Genomic DNA, 18,561 nt, shown 5'->3' with positions numbered 1-18,561 from the left:
GTAAATGTCACCAGGCATTTTCTATCATGAAATAGTATCTTTAGCCCAAAGTGTGGTTCTGAAACAGTCTGAGTACTCCTATTTTGAACCTACCTATGAAATCCTTGCCCATTTTCCCTTTGTGTTAAGCTAATTTGAATTAAAATGAACTAAATCATATGGTGAATTACTTTTTCAAACGTGAATATTCACCTCAATGCTTCATAGGAAAGCAACTTGTCTCTTAGTTTTCTTTCATTATTCGTTGACTCATTCAAGAAAAACTCAATTGTGTGTAGTGGGAATGGTGCTGGTTTGGGTGGAAAATGGTCATTTGTGCCAATCACATCAACTGTATCTGTGTTTGACTAAGAATGGGCCAAATGAGAGAAATACAACTGGGAGTTTCACTGAGAGGCTGGGTCCTAACCAGAAGAGCTTCCCATGGAGGAGAAAGGGACTTGGAGAAGCTCCAGGATCTCCATTGGGAGTAAAACCTCAGGAATTCAATGGTGTTATCTCAGTGAGACTGTCCTGTCTCAGGAGTGGAATTGCATAACATAATGCCCACAGACGATGCCTATGCTGGACATCAGAGTATTAATTTAACCTGAGGAAAAGCTCTCATCCAGACATGCTGGACTCAATGAGCAGGCACAGCCAATCCTCATAGGAAGCCAAGGCTCACCTGGAAGTTTTTTCTCAGAGTACAGACCAAGAGGAGTAAAGTGTAAGATTTTAATGTTCTATGAGGTCAGGCTGTGAAAGCCTAAAGCATTGATCTCAACAATAGAGCTCTACTTCCCCTGGGATGGACAGTTTGAGTCCGTGGGTCTGGGCACCCACTCTCTACTATGCTTTGGTGGGTGTTGGTGAGGACATTTGCTCTTTAAGCTCCCATTGCTGAAGAGCATCTTCTAATTGAGCCCAATCACATTTCTATCTGATATTAATATCCTCTATTATGTCTTGGTGAGGTTGACTCTGACTCATTAGAGGGATTTATATGATTCAGTATATGACAATCAATTAAACCGTTGAACTCATGGCCTCTGTATCTCTATGTTCTTATGAGGGAAAAAGCACATCACTGCTGCCCACATCTAAAATTCATCCATGCTACTGGCTTCACAAGCACAGATCTGTGTCACCCTGTCCACACTGAGAAAATGAAACCAAAAGTACCTGCCTCAGTAAATCAAATACCATGGAAGAGCATGGTTGCCTGGTGGACTGTTAGGATGATCTTAGTGCTCCAAGGTGTCCTGTCTGATTTTTCCTTCAGAATGGGGTTGTGAGAGTGGACTGAGATGCAGTATCTGAACAGCCCTGGGCATAAGATTGCCAATTCACACTTTAGTTAATTGGAGTTGACTTTATATATAAAAAGCAGGGAACCCCTGACCACAGCCTAAGAGTATGTTTGACAGCAATCACATGTGTGTGTAGATTGATATTTTCCTCCCAGTAGCTGTGGACTTTTGAAAGTGAGCATGGTTGGTTGTGGTTTAACTGTCTTTAATTTATTTTATGACACCCTAGCCACTGCTTGCAAAACCCCAAACAGCAGGGGTCGGTTTGAGTGTGAGCATTTTCCCGGAATCAACCACATGTGACAGAGCATGTACACAAAAGAAACCTGAGAAAATAACACACCATCAGCCACACTAGTGCCCTCCCGCCACCCCAGGCTGTTGCCACCACCACCACCCGTGCTCTCCCTCTCTGTGCCGCCTCGTTCAGGGCAGCCCAGGCCCAGTGCAGAAAGAAGTAGCTAAGAAGTTGGAAACCACAGGAGACACTGCCTAGTAGTGCCTGGCAGTGACGTCAGCTGCACAAAGCTTTCAGTGATTTACAAGTTTCCCCTCTTTGCTTCTACTCTTTCCCAACGTAGATATCGTTCCAGGTGTCTAAGGAGAGGGCCAGGGATTTGGACTAGAGAATCTGATAAAATTCATAAGAATCAAGGAGTAGATCCAATTAAATTTAATCTTTGTTGGATCTGGTAGGTCTCATTTATTTCCAAAGGGGAACTTCTACTTGCTTTCCAAAAAAATGCATTTCACAGAAACTGAAGCTGATTGTCAGGAAAGAAACAAAACGTTTGAACAAGACATTGTTTTAAATTTAATGTAAAATAATTTTAACTTTAAAGAGATTAATTAGCGAAAACAGAAAAATATAGGATCTCTCATCATTTTTATACTCTCCTACCATACATTCGGCATGTTGTTTTATGCCTATGATTCTAGAAGTACAGAGACGCATATAAATGAGTGTCATGACTGTTGATATTATAACTCAGTAGAAGAAATGCTCAAAGGCCACGAGCAAATGTTTTGCAGAAAAAGAAATATAGACTTTCAATGTATGAAAATATGCTTCTCACTCATAGTAAGAGACAAGCAAATTAAAACTGTATGAGAGAATATTTTTCACCTGTTAGATCAGAAAGTCCTGAGGCACACTGTTGGCATTCACTGACACTGTGGTAGAAGCACAAAATAGTGCTCTCTCTATCATGGGTGACTTGGAAATAGCTATCAAAATACCCAACACACACATTCAAAATGAGAGAAGACAATGTTATAATTTCAGCATTTCTTATAAGAGCAGAAGATTGGAAACGGACCAATGGTCTATCACAGGGAAGTGACTTTATAAAGTGTTGTCCATTCAGCAGTGACATTTCATGCAGCCGTCTGTGTCCCTCTAACCTGTCATGAAAAGAGCTCTAAGATGTTTAAGAGAAAAGAGAAGTGTTGAATAATGTGTATTATTTACTACCTCTCTGTAAGAAGGGAGGAAATGAGAACATATAGACAGGCATATGTATTTATATATGTGCATTCATATTTGCAAAATAAAAACTGGAAGGATGCACAAGAAAGACAAGTACAATCTGCAAGTGGGGGAGGTAGGCACAGTGTTTGAAGCAAGATCTCTTATTGCATTTTTTTAGAGTGTTTTGATTTATGAACCACGTGAAAGTATTATCTGACCGTCTTTATAAGGTCATGCTATGCATATTATTTTTTCAACAACACTTTCTGATTGATTTTACATTTCTTTAAACATTGTACACATTTTGGATATGTATATAATACAGTCATGTGGCATCCTTTAGTTTAATTTGAGTTTCTTATTGGACATTTGTTTAACTTGCAGCTGCTATAAATGATGCTACAGTAAATGTTAATCCTTGCATATAAATCTTAGTACATACCATTCATTTCCTTAGAATATTGGTGTGTCTAATGATAAGAACACTTTCCAGTTTCCACAAGTTCTCCCTTGTGTGCTGGGCTTTGTGACAGCTCCTTACCACGTGTGATCTGGGACAGCAGTGCTGGAGCTCAGGAGCTCTTTCCGTCACTTGCTGGCCTCCACCCTGGTGCACATTAGAATTACTGAAGGAGGTTTTTAAAGTCCAGTGCCTGGCCTGTGATGAAGTCTGGGCCTCAGGGGATTTTTAAGGCTCGCAAGAGAAGAGCCTTCTCTTCTCTGGTATAACGGGTAGAGCTGCAGGTCTAAATTCAGGCAGAGCTCCACTCAGGTGGACTCATGCACTACAAGGCTTAACATTGGGCATACTTCTTAGCCTCTCTGGGACCTAGTCTTCTCATCAGTGACATGAGCATAATACCCGTATTTGGTACAGTGACAGCATTAGAGATAAAGCACCCAAACTGCCTAGCAGAATTCCTGATGCTCACTAAGTGCCAGGTGGTCACCACTATTCAACAAAAGCAAAGACCGCAAACAAGCCAAAAAGAATAACAGAACGTGAGGGAGACCCTGCATGTACTGACATAAGATTTCATGACTAATGAAAATATTGAGTTTCTACTCTTTGTGTGGATTGTAGCATGTTGCTAGCGTATCTCTGGCTATCTCTTATTAGTCAAATTTCTAACTGGCAGTTACATAGGCCTCCTTGTAATATAAAGGGGCAAATCAAATAGTACTTAATTGTGGCTTGTTTGACAGTAAGACAGCCTTCAAAAATGAAGTCTCTGAGGAAAAGAATTCCAAACTGTAGAGAGAATTCATTGTCAGGAAATTTTTAGAGTGGCTGCCTTGAGGTTTCCATTGGTTACAGTTGAGAAGTGGATGGAGACTCTAGCTCTATGAAGACTATTGAGACACGAGTGTTTTCATGTGGAATTGTGTAAATCTTTGCGTAGTTTTCCATTGCACACTTGCAGATGTAAGCTGTTATTCTGGTATTCATTTTATCCAACACAGTGCCGTGGACTTTAATCACAGAAGTCCAATGGATGGATAGAAGTCAGTGTATAAAAGTCCTCCCAGCATAAAAATTGTGTGTCAGGTTGGCCTATGACCCTCAAATTGTCCCAACCACATCGGGGAAAGGAGAGGAGGTGTGGACAGCTGAAGAGGCAGTTTTCTCCACCAGCTCTTGTCCTAATAAGGAGGGAAATTTTCCTGTTTTAAATGAAACTAAAGTAACCTGTTTCTACTCTAGTAGCAAATAATATAGAAGTTAAGAGCAGAGCTCCTGAAGCCAGGCTGCTGGTTTCAAATCCCAGCTCTGTTTCTTATCAGTCGTCTAACTAAGGGAACATCTTTACCCCCTCTGCTTGTTTCTCCATCTATAAAACAGAGATAATTGTACATATCTCACAGGAGTCTTCTGAGAGTAAAATAAGTCAACATGTACTAAGACCAGTACCAGGAAGCACCATATCAGCATTTGCTATTATTATTTCAACAGGATGGTAATGACTGAATTTGTAAATTGCACTAGAATCCTGAAATTATTTAATTGGAGCGCTTTCCTCTAAAACTGGGTAAACTTAGGCAATGTGACATGGTCAAGAACAAATGACACAGCTAGTTAGAACCAGATCAAGGAGCGAGGCTCTAACTATGAGGTATGAAGTATGACCTCTGGGCCAGTGTTTCTCCTTCCATGCCTCATGGCAGTCATGCTGTGGTGGAAAAGTATCAGACCAAAAAGGAGGTATAATCTACTCCTAAATCAGAAATGCACATGGACCTACCAGGGGCTTCCACAGGAGATTCTGAGGACCTCTGGGCCCATTCCATCTAGGGGAGGACATGGGGTGTCAGAATGGTGCACCCAGAGAGCACTACCAATGGGCCTGCTCAGCCTGAGACTCTCAGTCCATTTCATTAGCAGCCCCCAAAATAGCAGTTACTAATCCAGGACACACAGTCACAGAACAAAGTAGGATTTCCATAGTGTTGACAACAAAGGGCGCAATTATGGTAATAACAGTATATGCGTGAGGAGAAAACACAGATGCACCCACAAGTCCTTAGGAAAATTCTCACTGACCCCTTGGATGATGCCTTTAGTAAAGAAGCAATGGAAGTTTCATTTGTTTTGTTTTTCCCAAAGGAAACTGGCTGAAAGGAACGCCACATGATATTGGATAACAAAATACTGAGTCTGAGTTCATAGAGACTCAGTTTCAACGACTATCACTTACAAAATAGTGACATTGAGCTTGGAAATTAATCTTTCCAATCAATACACTGTGAACTATAATTAAACCGACCTCAGGGGGTTCTTAGAGGATTAACGGGGTTACCTGGAGCAGAGAGTAAAGTCACTGAGTCCCTGTTCCATCCATATATAATCTCTCTACAGGGAAATAAGATTAAAGATGACTGTCAGTGTTTTTGTGTTGCGTAGTGTCTACTTTTCGAAAGTAGATCTGCCAAGAGTGGATACTAATGTTGTTGAGGACCTGCACATAACAGGCATTATTAACTCATCTAATCCACACATCTCCAGGAGGTAGGGCACTCTAACTCCATTCTACAGATGAGGGAGTTATGGCACAGAGAGTTCAAATAGCTTGCCTGATATCACGTAAATGCTGATACTAGACCCAGGATTCAAACCCAGTGACTCGGGGCTCAGAGTCCAGGGGCTTCACCCTTCCACCATAATGCCTCCTAAAGTTAGCCCAAGTCTCATGGGATTATTCTGAGGAGAAGGAAACAGGATGCTCATGAAACACTACTGCAGAGGTGAACACACACTGTGCAGGTCATGCTAGATGTTATACTGACACCATCAGAATGTCCCAAACCAAAAGACTGTGAACCTGGTGACCTTTGAAAGAGAAGAAACCTGGGTGCCTTCATTTGACTGTGGCTCCTTGTGGAGCCAGTGCCCCAAAGAAAGAATCATGACCACTAAGTCAGGGAAATAATTAGAAGTATAGTATTGACTCTCATCACAGCCCAAGCTGGATTTGATGGCTCAGGTGTCAGGCTGTTTCTTACCCTGGACTTTCAGTTAGATTTCATCAAATTAAGTACACACAGATAAGTGTAGAATTTTTATTTTTTTTCATTGTGCTTATTATGAAAAGCTAAGCACAGTAGTCAAGTAGCAAAGATGTTGGGTTCAGGATGTGTAAAATGGAAGGCTTCAAGGCAGTTCTTGTTAAATGGCCCTAAGGGATGTGACTAGAGCTGCGTGCTGTCTGTGCTCTAAAGGCATGGTCATTCGGGTTTCTGGAGGAACTGATGGAGATCACGGAGAGAGTGGTACTAAAGGACTACGCTGTGGCCCTGCCCTTGAGTAACGGCTGAATTCATTTTGTTATAGATTAAGATTTTCCATTTGCCTAGTGGTCTGAAAAACCATTACACAATAATGACATAACAGAAAAGTACGCATGTGAACTGAAATAACCCAAATGCAGAGAAAAAGCCCAGCTAGATCCACAGCAGATACTTTTAGGGAAAACAAATGATGAAGACAAGTTGACTTCGTTCTGTCACCAACAGCTACAAACTGTTTCTGTTGTCAGAGTCTGTTGTTCTCCTAAATAGACAGAAGGTGATGATGGCAAAGGAGATGGCGCTCTTGAGGAGGAGGAGGACGTACAACAAGCAAAGGTGTTGGTGTCTACAGCTTCAACGTGTCTCAGAGAAGTTGTTTGATTAGCTTCATCGGTTCTTTTGAAAGAATAGGACATCTTAATGGAGTGTGGTCACAGTTATCCATTTCTGATGAACTTCATTGCAGTGACATACCTGCACCACCAAAACCAAGACATAGACATCTAACCCCCCAACCAGAGACAACAAGAAGTCGGCTCAGAACTCAGTTTACAGGTCATGTCAATCAACAACCTCTGCTAAATTCACTTAGAATGTTCCAAAATAACAAGAATAATGTTTCATATTCAGTGAATGAGTCCAATGGGTGAAAGTATTTGTGATAAATAGCTTTTAGCATTTTCTCACTCCCACCATGCCTCTAGGTAATAATAATAGCAAATACTTGTTAACCGCTAACCAAATGCCAAACACTTGTTCTGAGAGTTTTGCATACAAACCTTTAAGCTAATTTAATTTTTCCAATAAACTATGAGATTATTATTGTAATTTCCACTTTAAAAATCACCCAAGGACGGAGAGAAGTAATTTGCCTGATATCATGCATTTAGGAAGCACCAGCAACCAGACTTTAATCCCAGCACCATGACTTTAAAGAACACACGCTTAGGTACCCTGTAATTCTGCATCTCCAGTGCAATAAATACCCCAGACATGAAAAGGTTAAGCATAAAGATAAAGCTGAATTCTGATTTAGAATCATCTAAACCATTACATGTTGTGCATACAATGAGATTACTACTAAGGGTACAATCCACGGATATTTGGTGGTGTGTGTAATGCGATGGGTGAGAGGTTTTAGTAAAAGGGCATTATATAAATTGGAAGAGAGTGGTTAATCCAAATTCCCTGAAACTTCAGGAGTTCATGACTCACTCACCTGTCCTTCCTAAATGTCTCTCATTGTGGCTATGATGTTATAGGATAATTGCACTTAATATCCTTTGAAGTTTTGGAAGAAATATATGGTGTGAAGAAATAATTAAGGACAATGATGGTGAGTCAAACTAGCTATTCAATGAACCACAGGCTGAGTCTCTTCCTGTGAAGTTTTCCCTTTTACATGCTCCAGAATCATTAGCAGTTGGTGTGGAAAGGGATCTCAAAGTGATGTGCTCTTAACTCCTTGTCTTTGATCAGGTAAGGTGTTAGCTGAGGTCAGAGCCCCCTTGATATTGGAAATGGGGGAAAGATCAGCATGGCTAGAGCCAATGCTACTAGGCAATTTCTTTGTACATATTTTGGGAGAAAGGGCCAGAAACTAGTATGAATTGTGTGCCAGCTAAATGAGATACTTTATGCTAGACATTCAGCATGGGTGACATTATCTCTTCAATAACTGAGTTAGGTGTATGTATTCCCTGTTGGCAGATGAGGAAAATGTTGCTCAGAAAAGGTAAGTCATTTTCCTATGTTGTTGCAACTAATCATTAAAATATCTGAGGTTCAAGTCCGGTCTGTGATACACATATGTTGGTACGTTTGAAGTTCTCTCATAGGTCTCTGAGCTCTGTTCAACTATTTTTCATTCTTCATCTCGCTATTATTCAGCTTGGGGAACTTCTACGGCTCTCTGTTCAAGTTTACAGGTTGTGTCGTCTGCCAAGTTAAATGTTCTCTTAACCACCTCTAGTGAATATTTTCCTTCAGTTATTATAATTTTCTACTCTGGATTTTCTTTTTTTTAATTTTTTCATTTTGCAATTTGTCTCCCTCCAGAGAATCCCTATGTGTTGATGTATTGTTGTCATACTTTGCTTTCATTCTTGAAACACAGTTTTCCACATTTCTTTGAACATATTTTTAATACCTGCTTTGAAGTCTTTGCTAAAGAAAATAACTTGATACACTCAGAGACGGTTTGTATTGTATTGTAGTTTCTGTTTGGTTTTCGCTTTTCTGATTCGTTACCTGTCTTTTTATTGAAATTAATTTGTTGAAAATGTATTGTAGCAACTCTAGATTCTGATTTTTCCCTTGTAAGGTTGCTGTTATTGCTTTTTATTTGCATAGAAAATTACCTGAGCTAAATCTGTGAAATTATATCCTTTGTGGTATTTGGCAGCTCATATCTCTTGTCAGCTTTGTCTCTTTTTTTTTTTCTATTTAATTCACTTACATTTTTAACTAACTTCCTAGGAATCAGCCCTGTGTCTACATGGCTTAGTGGTGACCAGCGATTGGACAGAGATTGTGCTCAATCATGTCGATTAAGGCTCCCAAGATCTGCCAAGTTGATATGTGTGTGAATTGGGTAGCCAGTCAAATTTCAGGCTATTTTGGGTTTTCCCCCAGTTGCACATTTTATGCATCTGTTCACATCTCCTCTGCATGTGCTCACATTCTCAGAGTTGACCAAGAGTGTTTGGCTAGTTCATGCTCTTTGGGTCTCTGCTCAGCATGCCCACAGCTTCAGCCAAGCATGTGCTTGCTGCAGCCAGAACCACAACTTCAAACCTGCAGAGCCTCTGGCCCTTCCTGCTTGCACACTGCTGAGTTTGTCGGGTCACCATCACATAACTTCCCACCCCAGATTATGTGAGGTCCCTTCAACTGTGTAATTTTTCTCCCAGTCCTCATGGCCTACCCTAACTCAAAGCACCTTTGTGCTCATCGAGCTGGGTGTTGGGAGGTGGGGGATGAAACTAGCAGCTCTAAGCAAGAACACCACTGTTGTTGCCTGAACTCTGCAGTTTTTCAAGCATAAGCACTTCTCAGACTGCTGTATACCTGTGGTCATTTCCTCAGTGCTGAGATTGTTCATCTAGTCCACTGTTATAATTGCTTTCCAAAAAGAGAGTTTACTGACCTCCTCACTTGACCAGAGCCAGAAGGCCTTCCTATCATTTGCTTTTATGGTACATAAAGCATACATATTATTATGTTTTAATTAAAAGTTTGGCTTTATTTAGGACTCACAAATAATTTGAAGACGTGTCAGCTCATTGTGGCTCCAACGCCGTTAGCCTGACAGGTGGAAAGTGAGCCCAGAAACAGGAACATTTGGTCTGACCATCTTCCTCAGACTCCTTTCAAAGGGAGAAGGCGGTTAAACCACCCCAGTGTTTCTCCAGTTTACTGCAGTTTAATGGCTGGAAAGTGAAGTCTTCCAACCCCTACATCTTTCTCTATTTATTTCACCACAAATGTAAACTGGACTGTGTGACATTGATGAGGTCAAGATGTGGGACAGGATCTTCTCTTAGGATCCTCAGTCGTTCTTTCTCCTGTACCATGTTTGCTCTTCACTATAGTCTGGGTAGACATTCTCATAAGAAAACACGTCCCTCTTGAAATGTGTTATGTGACTCGAGGACAGCACGGGAGGCAGGCTGCTTCTGAGTGTGAGGAGGTCACATCCCTGACCTTCTGCCTGGGTCTTCTCACCACTCCTTTTTATTCCCTTCCCTGATTGTGAGAGTACCGCAAGCTTATTGTAAAAATTTTGAAAGACAAAAATAAAAGATCCCCTGTCTTTCATATGACTCAGCAACATCAGTGTGACAGTTTAGTTTCTTTCCTTCTAGTTTGTGATTGTAATTAAGCCAATTGTGGTCAAACCGCCCATATTATTTATGCCCTGTCTAAAATTTAAAAGGTGAGATCCAGTTTATTGTAGAAATTTTGGAATCTCTAGAAATGTATGTAAGCCACTTGTTTATTTTCTTCTAGTCTTTCTGATTTGAACATTCATATATATATATTTTTTATTTTTATCAATTAAGATATTATCTCACACAGTTTTATTTATTGCGTATTTCCTTTTACCTTATACCACATGCATTTTCCATGTTCTTCTAAACTATAAATTTAATTTTAAGTGGATGTAAGACATTTCATGGAAATAATATAATCATTTTACTTTTCTTCTACTCTCAAACATTTAGATTTGTATCTAATTTTTAGAGGGAAAATCTACAAAATATAAAACCAGTATTATTTCCACAGGGATATGTCCTAAGGAAATAATTACAGAGCGGAAAGACTGGGTCAAAAGCATTAGTAAGATAAGGCTCTCAGGACATTGGCCCTCAGTGGTTGTAGCAATGGTCACTGGCAACAGCATACGAGAGTGACCATGGGGCATCGCCCTTTGCATTAGGAAGCCCTTGTAGCTCTCTCAGTCACTGGGGACAGCAATTTCTGAAAAACGTAGATTAAATTACTTGGACCAAATCTCTAATTTATCTGCACTTGTATAGTGTATGCAAGCTTGTCAGTAAAGTGGTAGAGGAGAAACAGCAGTTGATCATAATTCTTATCTGTATGCGTTTAGAAGTACCTATGTGAATTCCTTTTGGCAGTTTAGTGTGAGTGATAGGTCCTATTTGAAAGCTTCCTCAACCAAGAAATAAAGTGAAACTTTATTTTACAGTAACAGCTTCTCAATATAAATCTCTTGAGGATTAAACATATGCATCTCTCATTTAAAATGCTGTGCATGTATGTTGTAATTTTGAAGAAATCGTTCATTACTCCAGTGGAGTGTGTTGCTTTTTCTCCTCCCCCTTCCCTACCGTGTAGGATCTGAAGAAGCTGAAGGAAAGCAGGACAGTGAAAAACCACTTTTGTGACTGTGAGAGCTAGATTTGTTAAAGTAAGTCTGAAAATGAAACTGCAGCAACAAAGTAGTTAAACATGGAGCATTTTCTTTGAGTAGATTTCAAGTAAAATTAAAAAAAAAAGTTAGTGTGAGTGAATAGCCAGGTTTGTCCTATTTACACAAATTTATCAGTTACATTTTGTTAATGTTATATTTCTAAACATTTTCTTCAAAGCTATGAATTTGTGAAGTATGAAAACTATCTCAGAGTCCAAAAGTTCTAAAGAGTGAGCATGAGTCCATTATTGTAGATTTGGGCAGAATGTCTCTGTGCCAGACGTTCTTTATTTACAAACCGTAACTTACATGTGCTGTGAGGGTTCCAGTCCTAAGAGATGTCGTCCTATTATTGTCTCCACACACACTTGAGGCAAGTGACTCTAGAGTGGGTGAGTGACTTGTCCACGGTCACACACAGAGGAAGTGGCAGAGCCGGGACTCATGAGTCACATATACACAAAGCCCACAGATGATGCTTAAGCTGGAATCAGGGTATTAATTTAACCTGAGAAAGAGTTTCATCCACACATGCTGGGCTCAACCAGCAGATGCAGCCCATCCTCAGGAGAAGCCAAGACTCACCCATAAGTTGGCTCTCAAAGCACAGACCAAGAAGAATGCAGTGAATGATTTGAATGTGCCATGAAGTCAGGCTGTGAAAGCCTAAAGCCTTGATCTCAACAATAGAGCTTTACTTCCCTGGGGACAGACAGATTGAGTCCGTGGTCCTGGGAACCCACTCTCTATCATGCTGGGGTGGGAGGGGGTGGGGACATTTGCTCTTTATGCTCACGTTTCTGAAGAACCCTCTTCTAATTGATCCTAGTCACGTTTTGTCTGATGTTAATGTCCTCTATTGAGCCCTGCTCAGGTTGACTGACTCGTTAGAGGGATTTATATGATTCAGGAAATGACATTCAATTACACGGTTGAACTCAGGGCCTCTGTGTGTCTGTGTTCTTGTGAGGTAAAAAGCACATCACTGTTGCCCACATCTACAGTCCATCCATGCTACCAGGTTCATGAGCACAGACTTGTAACATGCTGTCTACACTGAGAAAATGAAACCAAACATACCAGCCTCAGTAAGTCAAATACCATGGAAGAGCACAGATACTTGCAATGTTAGGATTGTCTCAATGCTCCAAATTTTCCTCTCTGCTCTTTCCTTCAGAACACGGTCATGAGAGTGGACCAATATGAAGGATCTGAACAGTCCTGGGCATTAGATTCCCAACTCACACTGTAGCTAACCGGAGTAAACTCTGTGTATAAAAAGGACGGAACACCCGACCACAGCCTAAGAGTGTGTTTGATAGCAATCACAGGTGTGTAGATGGATATTTTCCTCCCATTAGCTATGGTCTTTTGAAAATGAGTAAAACTGGCTATGGTTTAACTGCCCTTAATTTATCTTACGACACCCCAGTCACTGTTTGCACAACCAAAACCTATACAGGTTGGTTTAACTGTGAGCATTTCCACAAATCAACCACATTTGACAGAGTATGTACACAAGAGAAGCTGAGAAAATACACACCATCAGCCACACCAGCACCCTCCTGTCACCCAGGCTGTCCCCTCCACCACCTGTGCTCTCCCTCTCTGTGCCGCCTCGTTCAGGGCAGCCCAGGCCCAGTGTGGAAGGAAGTTGCTCAGAAGTTGGAAACCACGGGAGACACTGCCTCATAGAGCCTGGCAGCGACATCACCTGCACAAAGCTCTCAGTGATTTGTATGTTTCCCCTCTTTGCCTCTATCCTTTCCCAACGTAGATACAGTTCCAGGTCTCTAAGGAGAGAGCCAGGGATTGGGCCTAGAGAATCTGATCAAATTCACAAGAATAAATGAGAAAAGTCTAAATCAAATTTAATCTTTCCTGTATCGTGTGGGTCTTATTTTGTTTCCAAATGGGAATGTCTACCTGGTTTCCAAAAGAAACATGCTTCACAGAAACTGAAGCTGATTATAAAAGAACAAACAAAAATTTTGCCAATTTTAAACAAGACAGTTTTTAATTTTAACTTTGAAATGATTTTCCTTAAAAAATATTAGTTAGGGAAAATAGAAAAATATACGATCTCTTATCATTTTTCCCCCTCCTATCGTACATTGACCATGATGTTTTATTCCTACGATTGTAGAAATACAGAGACACATACAAATGAGTGTCATTTCTGTTGGTATTATTACTCAATAGAAAAAAATGGTCAAAGGATGAAAACAAATATTTCACAGAAAAAGAAATATAGACTTTCAATATAAGAAAAGATTCTTCTGCGGGCTTTTGGGAGAAGAAGAAGAAATAAAAAAAGAGAGAAGACTGGCAACAGATGTTAGCTCAGGTGCCAATCTTTAAAGAAAAAAGAAAAGATTCTTCTCATCACTCATAGTAAGAGAAAAACAAATTAAAACTGTGATGAGATTTGTTTTCCCCTGTCAGATTAGAAAGTCCTGAGGCACACTCTTTTGTGGTTTTTGTTTTTGTTTTTTTTTTTTTTAGGAAGATTAGCCCTGAGCTAACTACTGCCAGTCCTCCTCTTTTTTGAGGAGGAAGCCTGGCCCTGAGCTAACATCCGTGCCCATCTTCCTCTACTTTATATGTGGGACGCCTACTACAGCATAGCGTGCCAAGTGGTGCCATGTCTGCACCCAGGATCAGAACCGGCGAACCCCGGGCCGCCGAGAAGCAGATCGTGCACACTTAACCGCTGCGCCACCAGGCCGGCCCCTGAGACACACTCTTGACATTCACTAAGACTGTGGTAGAAGTACAAAATGGTGCTCTCTCTATCATGGACCAGTTGGAAATACCTATCAAATTGACCAACACTTGCATACAAGATGACAGAAAGCACTATTATAATTTCAGCGTTTCTCATCGTAGCAAAAGATTGAAATTGAGCCAACAGTCTATCACAGTCAACTGTATAAAGTGTTGGCATTCACCAGTGAAATATTATATAGCCATCTGCACTGACATGAAAAGAGTTATAGCATGTTTAAAGGAAAAGAGAAGTGCAGAATAATGTATATGGTTTACTACCTCTGTGTAAGAAGGGAGGAAATGAGAATATATATACAGGCACAGATGTTTATATAAGTACATTCATATTTTCAGATATAAAAAGTGGAAGGATGCACCAGAAACAAGACTATGACCTGTAGAAGTGGGAGCGGGAGAGATAGTGGTTGAAGCAAAATGTCTTAGTGCATATTTTAGAGTGTTTGATATTTGAACCACGTGAAGGTATTATCTGACAATTTTTATATGGTCATGTTATGCATATTATTTTCTCAAGAATGCTTTCTGATTAATTTTCTACTTCTTTAAACAATCTACATTTTTTGAAGATGCATAGTAGACAATCATATGACATCCCTTAGCTTACTTTTTAGTTTCTTATTGGGAATTTGGTGAACTTGGGGCTCCTATAAATGGTGCCACAGTAAATGAACATCCTTGCACATAAATCTTAGTACACACTTTTTGTTTCCTTAGGAAATCGATGGGAGGAATGGTGAGAGCACTTTCCTGGAGGCAACAAGTTCTCAATTGTCTGATGGGCTCTGTGATGGCACCTCACCGCGTGTGATTTGGGACAGCAGCCTTGGAGCTCAGGAGCTCTTTCAGTCACATGATGACCTCTACCTCAGTGCACATCAGAATTACTGAAGGGGGGTTTGAAACTCCAATGCCTGGCCTGTGAGGAAGGCTGGGCCTCAGTGGTTTTTAAAGCCTCCCGGGAGGAGATACACTAGAATAATGGATAGAGAAGGAGGTCTTAAGTCAGGCAGACCTGGACTCATGTGGACTCGGACACTACTCCATGTTTAATCTCAGGCATATTTCTTAGCCTCTCTGGGACCTAGTCTTCTCTTCAGTGAGATGAGTGTGATATCCATACTCTAGCACACGGAGAGCATTAGACACAAGGCACCCAAACTGCCTAGCAGAATTCCTGATACTCACTAAGTGGTAGATGCTTGCCATTATTCAAACAAAGCAAAAGACAGCAAACAAGCAAAAAATAGAAGAACAGAACATGACAGAGATCTTGCACTTACCTAGATAAGATTTCATGGCTGATGAATTTGTTGAATATCTAGCCTTTTGGATGAATTGTCTCATGTCGCTGTAGCATCTCTGGTTATCTCATTACTCAGATTTTCTAACTGGCAGTTATATGGGACTTTTATTAATATAGAAGGGACGATCAATGTTAGCTAATTGTGACCTGCTTGATTGATGGAAAGCCTTCAAAAATGAAGTCTCTGCGGGAAAGAATCCAAACACTAGGGACAATGCAAACGGGGAAATTCTGAGAATTCTTGCCTTGAAGTTTCCCTCTGTTACAGCTGAGAAGTGTATGGAGACTCTAGCTCTATAAAGACATTGAGACTCGAGTGTTTTTACATGGAATTGTGTAAATCTTTGCCTAGTTTTTCCATTGCACACCTGCGGATGCAACGTGCTCTTCTGGTATTCATTTTATCCAACCAGGTGCTGTGGAGTTTAATCACAGAAGTCCTGTTGGTGGGTGGAGCTCATTCTATAAAAGTCTTTCCAGCATGACAAATTCTGTGGCAGGTTGGCCTACGACCCTCGAATTGTGGGCACAGCATAGAAGCAAGGAGAGGAAGTGTGGACAAAGAGGCAGTTCTCTCCACCAGCTCTTAGTCTAATAAAGAGAGAAAGTTTCCTGTTTTAACTGAAACTAAAGTAGCCTGTTTCTACTCTAGTAGCAAATAAGGTAGAATTTAAGAGCAGAATTTGTGCAGCCAGACTGCTTGGGGTCAAATCTCAGCTCTGTTTCTTATTAGATATCTAACTAAGGGGACGTTCTTTTCCTCTCTTTGCCTCCATTTCCCCATCTATAAAAAAGAGATAATCGTACATATCTCATAGGGTTCTTTTGAGAGTTAAATAAATAACATGTACTTAGAAATCTACCATAAACACTATCCCAGCATTTGCTATTATTACTTCATTCAGATGTTAGTTATCGAATTTTTAAATCACGCTAGAAACCTGATACAACTTGAACACTTTCTCCTAACACTGGGTAAATTTAGACAATGTGACATGGTTAAAAACAAATGACATGGCTACTTAAAGCCAGACCAAGGAGGCAATGCTCTAAGCATGGGGTGTGAAATGAGACTTCTGGGCCAGTGTTTCTCTCACCACACCACATGGCAGTCATGCTGTGGTGGGAAAGCACATGACCAAAAAGGATGTATAACCTACCTCCTTCCTCAGTAATGCACCTGGACCTAACAGAGGCTTCCACAGATGACTCTGAGGACCTCTAGGCCCATTCCGTCTAGGGGAGGAGCTGGGGTGTCATAATGGTGCGCCCAGAGAGCACCACCAACGGGCCTGCTCTGCCTGAGACCCTCAGTCCGTTTCATTAGCAGTTCTCAAAAAAGCAGTTGCAAATCTAGGACACACTCACAGGGTAAAGTACGATTTCCATAGTGTTGATAACAAAGGGAGCAATTATGGTAATAACAGAATATATGCATGAGGAGAAAACACAGATTCACCCACAAGTCCTTAAGAAAATTCTCACTGACACCTTGGAGGATGCCTTTAGTAGAGAAGCAGTGTAGGTTTTGCTTTGTTTTGTTTTTCCCAGTTTACAGTGGGTGAAGGAAAGGCCATCTGATTGTAGGTTAGAAAATACTGGCTCTGAGTTCAGAGAGATCCGACTCTAAATGACTATTATTTACCAAATAGTGACCTTGAGGCAAGAAAGTAATTTCTCCAATATCTACACTGTGTATATAATTGTACCTGCCTACAGGGGGCTGCTAGAAAATTAGGAGGTTGCCTGGTTCATAGCCGAAACTCAGAGTCCCTATTCCACTCACATCTAACCTCTCTGTGGGGAAATAAGTTTAGAGGGGACTATCAGTGTTTCTGTGTTGTGCAGTATCTACTATTCAAAAGTAGAACTGCCAAGAGTGGATGCTAATGCTGTTGAGGAGTTGCACTGTTAACTTATCTAAATCCGCACAACTCCAGGAGACAGGGCGCTGTAACTCCATTCTACAGATGAGGAAGTTATGGCACAGAGAGTTCAAATAGCTTGCCTGAGGCAGCACAGATGCTAATACTAGACCCAGGATTCTAATCCAGGTGCTCATGGTTCAGAGTCCAGGGGCTCAACCCTTCCACCATGATGCCTCTTGGTGTGAGTGCAGGTCTCAGAGGGTTCATGTGAGGGCCAGGCAACATGGTGCTTGTGAAACACTAGTGTAGAGTTGAGCACACACAGTGCAAGTCATGCTAGATCTTATACTGACACCATCAGAATGTCCCAAACCAAATGAGTGTGAATCTGGTGACCTTTGAAAAAGAAGTAACCTGGGTGCCTTCATGTGACTGTGGCTCCTCTTGGAGCCAGTGCCCCAAGGACAGCATCATGACCACTGTCTTAGGGAAAGAATTAGAACTGTGTATTGACCATCATCACAGCCAATGCTGGATTTGATGGCTCAGGAGTCATGCTGTTTCTTACCTTGGACTTCCATTTAGATTTCATCAAATGAAAGTACACAGAAACAATTGTAGACTTTTGATTTTTTTTATTGTGCCTATTATGAAAAACAACATACAGAATTCCAGTAAAAATGAAATTGCTTCAGGGTGTGAAAAATGGAAGGCTTCAAGGCAGTTCTGGTTAAATGGCCCTAAGGGACATGACTATAGCTGCATGCTGTCTGTACTCAGAAGGCATGCTTCTTTGGGTCCTGGAGGAGCTGATGGAAATCAGGGAGAGAGAGTGCTAAGGGACGACCTCAGAGCCCTGCCCCGAGTAATGGAAGAACCCACTGTTGTTACAGAGTAAAATTTTGTTTGCCCACTGGCTTAAAACAACATTTTTTATACTGACATAACAGAAAAATACACATGTGAACTGAAATAACCCACACCCAGAGAAAGCCCAGCTATAGTAACATGACGCTTTTTGGAGACTAAACAATGGAGTAAAGTTGACTTCTTTGTGCCAAAATCTGTTACGAACTCTTTCCATTGCCACAGTCTGCTGTTCTCCTAAACAG

General features: G+C 40.9%; 1 long non-coding RNA gene across 1 annotated transcript; it reads left to right on the top strand.

The window, feature by feature from the left end:
* Nucleotides 1-7,425: 7,425 nt before the first annotated feature.
* On the top strand, nt 7,426-17,964 carry LOC139044772 (uncharacterized). Its single transcript, XR_011501887.1, has 4 exons — nt 7,426-8,284; nt 11,413-11,485; nt 12,666-12,819; nt 14,993-17,964. It is a non-coding gene; the product is annotated as an uncharacterized lncRNA (long non-coding RNA).
* Nucleotides 17,965-18,561: the final 597 nt, after the last annotated feature.

The sequence above is a fragment of the Equus asinus genome, chromosome 1 (assembly GCF_041296235.1).
Source record: "Equus asinus isolate D_3611 breed Donkey chromosome 1, EquAss-T2T_v2, whole genome shotgun sequence".
Taxonomy (NCBI): domain Eukaryota; kingdom Metazoa; phylum Chordata; class Mammalia; order Perissodactyla; family Equidae; genus Equus; species Equus asinus.
This window is presented reverse-complemented; position numbering and strand designations above follow the sequence as displayed.